The sequence below is a fragment of the Coenobita brevimanus genome, chromosome 60, assembly GCF_032717465.1.
Source record: "Coenobita brevimanus isolate Jiangsu-jjx chromosome 60, ASM3271746v2, whole genome shotgun sequence".
NCBI classification, from domain to species: Eukaryota; Metazoa; Arthropoda; class Malacostraca; order Decapoda; family Coenobitidae; genus Coenobita; species Coenobita brevimanus.
The window spans coordinates 5,779,069-5,786,136 of record NC_137013.1 but is presented as its reverse complement, the minus strand read 5'-3'; positions in this window follow the sequence as shown (position 1 = coordinate 5,786,136).

The following is a 7,068-nucleotide window of genomic DNA, read 5'->3' as shown; positions in this document are numbered from 1 at the left end:
TGCATGAAAGACTGAGAGCACCAGTTAACTCTTGCATTAGAGAGTTCGACAGGCCTGATGCTGCGTGTGAATATTTTGCACAGACGGCTCAGACTCTCCGAAGGTTTCAAGATTGTGAGCTAAATTACACCCTCTTCACTATAACTTGGCCTAAAACTGCCATCTCTCCATACTGATCGCTGAGTTGTAACAATAGTTTAACACTTGAATATGCTTCTAGTCACGAAAAAGTGCTATGGAAAGGATGTAGAGCCGTAGCATTGTCTTTCTCTGCCACTGTCCTACCTGTAATAAGCTGCAAAAGGACGAAACTCTGGGCCAAGTTAAAGTAAGAACAGTACAGTGGAAATGGGATTATGATGATGATGACAGGGAGGAGGTGGCCGAGGGTGGTGATGATTGGGATTTGGAATGCTTGGCAATGAACAACACCACAGTCTAGTCAAAGTTCCCATGTATGTTGTCATTAAAGGCATACTTGAAGTTGATCTATCGTTATGAAGATTTGCATGTATGTGGCAGAGTGCAAGACTATTCGATTAGAGCCTATTCTAGCCAAATCCAGCCAGTTCAAGTTACTCGAGCCATATCAAGAATTTGTTCTATGCATCTCTGTCAAGTGAAGTATATATGGCATGAACTTACTCAAACTTTGATAAGTGTTAATTTTTTTCTCGTTCATGCTTAAGCAAATAAAGAATTGGTGGTTATTAGACTGTGGGGTACTGTATTTTTTTTTTTTTTTTTACTGTTGGATTGTTGAATTCTTTTATCTAACCTTCTCAACTCTCAAATATGTAAACTAGTGTCATGCAGGATCACATCACTGTTGAATCAAAATGGGTTAGGTTCTTCAAGCAATGTACTTTGAGATAAGCACCGAATTCTCACGTCCCGACCTTCAGTGTAGAAAACTTTGCCTCGTGATGATGATGATGTTGATGATGATGATGACTGATGATGATGATGATGACTGATGATGATGATGATACTCTGACAGCTCAAACTCTCCACCTCCTTCAAGCGGATGCGGGGCAGGTAAATAAGAGTCTCAGAAGCAAAACTGCAGGAAAATAAGGGCAGCGTCTTGCATGAGGGAGTTGAAGGAGAGTTGGGAAGGCTTAGGGAAGGTTGATTTAAGATGCTTAGAGAGAGGAAGAAGGAAGAGAGAGGAAGGATGGGAAGAGACGGGGAGGAAGAAGGAAGATAAAGGAAGGATGGGGAGAGGAGACGAGGAGGAGGAGGGGATAGGGAGAAAAAAAATAAAAGGAAGAATGGGGAGCAAGATGAGGATGGGGAGATGAGAGGAAATGAAGGTGGGGAGGAGATGAGGGAAGGAAGTGGGGGAAGGCAGGAGAAGAAGAAAGGAAGAAGGAGAAGACTGATGGAGAGAAGAGAAGAAAGAGAAGAGTAGGAGGGATGAGAAGAAAAGAGGAAGAAGACGAGGTATGGGGAGAAGTGAGGAACAAGGCGAGGTATGGGGAGAAGAGATGAAGGGGAGGAGAGATGGAGAAAAGAAAGGGAGAAGAGGAGGGATGGGTAGAGGAAAGGAGGAAGAAGAGGAGGAGGAAGAGAAGGAGGGGGGCTGTGGAGGAGGGGGAGGAGGAGGGGGGCGGTGGAGTGGGAGGAGGAGGGGGGCTGTGGAGGAGGGGGAGGAGGAGGGGGAGGGAGGGGGAGGTAGGGAGGAGAAGGAGGAGGAGAAACGGGGAAAAGAGGAGAGAAGGAGGAGGGATGGAGAGAAGAGAATAGGAGGAGAAGAAGTGGGGAGAAATTAATGAGAGGAGGAGGGATGGGTAGAAGTGAAGGAGAGGAGGAGGAGGAGAAAGAGTAATGGAGATGACATGAAAGAAGTGATGAAGGAAAAGAAGCGGTAAGAGGAAGAAAAAGAGAAGAGATGGGGCAGCAAGAAGAGGAGGAATAGGGAAAAGAGAGGAAGAAGAGAGAACTGAAGAGGGAAATGAGAGGACGGAAAGAAGAGGCAATGAAGGAGAGGAGGTGGAATAAATAATGTAAAAAGGAGGAAACGATACGAAGGGTAGAATGAAATGAAGGAAAGGGATAAACACAAGGGAGGAGGAGGAAGCGATGGCAAGGCAGGAAGCATGTGCAATAACTGAGATAAATACGAGGAAGAAGAGAATTAGGAGTATTCGCTAAAGGAGAAGGAAGAGGAGGAGGAGGAGGAAGAGGAGGGGAAGGATGAGGAGAATGGTAAGGATAAGGATAAGACTAAGAGTAAGAATGATAAAAATAGTAAACTCAGAATAAGGAGAAAGACAAGATGATAAAGGAAGAGTAGGAGGAGGAGGAGGAGGAAAGATGATTTGGTTATGATGGAAGAACAGGAGACAGAAAGAGGGAGAATAGGGAAGACATTTGTGATGACAATGATGGGAAGAAAGAAAGGGACAAGCAGGGGAGATAAAAGGTAAAATAGAAGCAGAGGAAGACTGGAGGCAGATCAGAGGAGGAGGAGGATTATGTGTGATAGAGATGATAGGAAAAGAAGAGTATGAAGAGGAAGACGCATCTACATATACTGTGTGTGTCTGTATGTGTGTGTGTGTGTGTGTGTGTGTGTGTGTGTGTGTGTGTGAGAGAGAGAGAGAGAGAGAATGAGCATCTGCATAGTCTTTGCGGTAATCTTTCTTTGTGATATATTACTTCCATACCTAATGGGTTTACGATACGAACTAAAAACAAATATTGCTGCAGCCGAATAAGAGACTGCAAAATTGGTTTTCGGGTAAATCCATCGTGTACAGCCGCCATAAAGTCCTGAATGTGATGACCATGGCCTCACTCACAGTCCTAATTCTGTCCCCAAGTGCTCTAATTCCTCGTCTGTGCCCAGCCTCTCGTCGCTAATTGCACTGTGCCACACTATTACCGTGCATGGATTAATGGCTCCATTTGTGCCGTGACCAGCTCTGAGGCGTCTTTGAACTGCTACACTTTTCAGCGTCGTGCAGTGTCAGATGCTGAGAGTCAGTGTGCTGAAGACAAGTAAATTTAACAAACATCCTTTTTATTTAAGATAAAATAAGTGTTCAAAACTTATGGCGCCTCGTCAAGAATCATATAAAAATACACAGAGATAAACAGATAGACACACACACACACACACACACACACACACACACACACACACACACACACACACACACACACAGATAGATAGACAGGTAGATGGATAGTTGGATGGGTGGATGGGTCGGTGGATGAATAATATAAATAAATAAATTTTCACACCGACAAACATTATATATATATATATATATATATATATATATATATATATATATATATATATATATATCATGTCTAGTTTATACGTGTTATATTTATTTCTAAACACACACACACACACACACACACGGAGATTACCTGGTCAAACCAGTGATAATATAATTACCCGATGCTAATGAGGCGATATTCCATCTCTTTCAACTCAGCCGTACAGTACATACGCACGTTTAATTAGTACTGAATACCTTAGCGATATCCCATTCCAGCGAAAATGAAAGGTCCAGTCCAGTAGATCATTACTGATTAGTTAATAAGATCTCATCTTTTCAGTGTCTCAGTTACACAGAGAGTAGGCCAGCATGCTCTCCAGTACAATTTTCTCTAACTATCTATACCAAACTACATGCACAGTACACACTACACTTCCTATTCAAAATTTACCAAAATGGCGTCGTCTTATCAAGCCTCGGAGTCCCCAGGGGGGGGGGACCATCAATGCCCCCACCATCTGCCCGTCTCCCAGTGACGACTCAAGGTGCCTGGAACCACGGTCTGACTCTCTTCTTCTTCATTTCTGCAACATTCGCGGCCTTTCCTCTAACTTTCGCTCTGTTGAGCACCACCTCTCCTCCTCTAAACCTCACCTTCTTTTTCTAACGGAGACTCAGCTGTCTGAGGCAACTGACAGCAAACACTTTTCTGTATCCTCCTACTTTCTCTATACTCATTTCAAAGCCAAAGGTGGCTGTTGTGTATATATACGCAACGACTTATCTTGCTCTCGTGTTCCTGAACTTGATTCTTCTGAATTCTCCACACTCTGGCTTCGGCTTTCCTGTCATTCTCTGACTAAATATATCTGTGCTGTTTACTTATCCCCTAATTCTACTGACTATCAAAAATTCTTCGACTATCTTACTTCTACGATGGAACACATTCTATCCATTTCTCCTTTCTCTGAAATCTCCATTCTTGGAGATTTCAATGTTCACCACCACCTTTGGCTCTCCTCTCCTTTCACGGATCCACCTGGTGAACAAGCCTACATCTTTTCTATCCTTAATGACCTAGAGCAGCTTGTACAGCACCCTACCCGTATCCCTGACCGCCTTGAAGAGAGCTCCAACATACTTGACCTCTTCCTCACAACTAATCCTTCTGCTTACTCTGTTAATCTTTTCTCTCCGTTGGGCTCCTCCGATCACAACCTTATTACCTTAACCTGTCCTATCACTCCGGTACGGCCTGTGGACCCTCCAGTGAAATGTCGTCTGTGGCATTTTGGAGCCGCAGACTGGGAGGCCCTCAGGCAGTACTTCTTTGATTTTCCCTGTAATGATTATTGCTTCCATGGCCGTGAGCCATCTGAGTGTGCCTTGCGCATTACGGAGGTTATTCTCTCGGGCATGGAAGCATACATTCCTTTCTCATATCCTTTGACTAATGCAAGAAAGCCTTGGTTTAATCACGCTTGTTCTAATGCTGTCCGCAACAAGGAGAGGGCCTACAAAAGGTACCGGAGCCAACCCACCCCTGAATCACACCATCTTTACGTTTCTGCCCGGAATCCTGCTAAGTCTGTTCTTCGCTCTACTAAAAATAATTTCATCCATACTAAATGCTCTCAACTCTCCGACTCGAATTCTTCCCGCTCCTTCTGGCATCTTGCCAAAAATCTTTCTAACAACTTTACCTCATCATCCTTCCCTCCTGTTTTCTACTCTGATGGTTCTGTAGCTATTTCTTCTACTGATAAAGCAGATCTCTTCGCACAGACTTTCTCCTCCAATTCTACCTTAGACGATTCCGGTGCTGTTCCTCCATCACTTCCCCCCTCTGACTTCCTCATGGCTGACATTAAAATTTCTTCAGTTGATGTACTTTCTGCCATCACTGGCCTCAGTACTAACAAGGCATATGGGCCTGATGGAGTCCCTCCTGTTGTTCTCAAGAACTGTGCTTCTGTGCTTACACCCTGCCTAGGCAAACTCTTTCGCCTTTGTCTGTCAACTTGTACCTTTCCTTCTTGCTGGAAGTTTGCTCTCATTCAGCCAGTCCCAAAGAAGGGTGACCACTCCCAACCCTCCAACTATCGTCCAATTGCTTTAACGTCCTGTATTTCAAAAGTTTTTGAGTCAATTCTTAATAGAAAAATTTTAAGGCATCTTTCCTATCACAACCTTCTTTCTGATCGTCAGTATGGGTTCCGTCAGGGACGCTCCACTGGCGATCTTCTCACCTACCTTTCAGACTCCTGGTCATCCTCCTTTCGGGACTTTGGCGAAAGCTTTGCCATTGCACTTGACATCTCAAAGGCTTTCGATCGAGTCTGGCATAAATCTTTAATTTCCAAACTGCGCTCCTACGGTTTCTATCCTTCTATCTGTGCCTTCATCGCTAGCTTCCTGTCTGGTCGTTCTATAGCCGCTGTTGTAGACGGCCATCGTTCTTCTCCTAGATCTATCAACAGTGGTGTTCCTCAGGGCTCTGTCCTATCACCAACTCTCTTTCTTTTATTCATCAATGATCTTCTAAGCTGTACATCTAACCCTATCCACTCATACGCTGACGACTCCACCCTTCACCTTTCCATTCGGTTCCCGCAACGCCCATCTCAACAGTTACTTCAACAAGCAAGGGATGAGGCTGTGGCACACCTAATGTCTGATTTGGCTCGTATCTCTGACTGGGGTAAAAATAATATGGTTGTCTTTAATGCATCTAAGACTCAGTTCTTACACCTATCAACCCGACAAAATCTTCCACAGGTATACCTACTAATGTTTAATAATATTCAGCTTAATCCTGCATCATCCTTGAACATGCTTGGGGTTTCATTTACTCGGGACTTATCTTGGAAAGATCATATTACATCTCTTGTAAAATCTGCTTCCAAGAGATTGGGTGTGCTAAGCCGACTCCGCACTTTCTTCACCCCTGCACAATTGTTGACTCTATACAGGGGTTTTATCCGCCCCTGTGTGGAGTACAACTCTCATGTGTGGGGAGGCTCCCCACATACAGCTCTTCTCAATAGGGTGGAGGCAAAGGCTTTTCGTCTCATTAACTCTCCTCCTCTTACTGACTCCCTTCAACCTCTGTCTCTTCGCCGCACTGTTGCATCTTTATCTCTTTTCTATCGCTACTTTAATGGTCACTGCTCCTCTGAACTCTCTGCTTACATTCCTCCACCTCTACGACGGGCGCGAAGCACCCGCCTGGCAGCAAACTCTCATCCTTTTTCTGTCCAACTCTCTAATGCAAGAGTTAACCGTTACTCCCAGTCTTTCATTTATGCAACAGGTCAACTCTGGAACTGTCTCCCTCTGTCTGTATTTCCTGCTGCCTATGATCTCCAGTCTTTCAAACGCAGTGTGTCCAGGCATCTCAAAATGATCGGATCTTGAATTTGGCTCTATATTGTATTTTGTTTTTCTCTTGGAGGGAACTGTTACTGCGGGCTCATGGCCTTTGGTTCCTTCTTCCTCGCATAAAAAAAAAAAAAAAAAATCTGAAAGTGAAACGGTTTCCAAGAGGTAGTGCCGCATTGAAAGTTGCTTTGGACATGTAACACCTATGTCCTCAGCGACTTATTTTGCACATTACGCCTCAGTATCCTCTTGTATGGTATTGGTGTATTTATGTAAACTGCATTAACATTAAAGCGATATATAAAACATACAGAAGAAAACTATGGTGCATCAGGCAGAATAAATCGCGAAGGAAGAAGAGCTACGAAACCTCTATGCTACTTGCAATACAGTCCAGAGAAGGATTATCGACCCCAGCTGTAGTATATGCATGCACGTTTCATTAGTG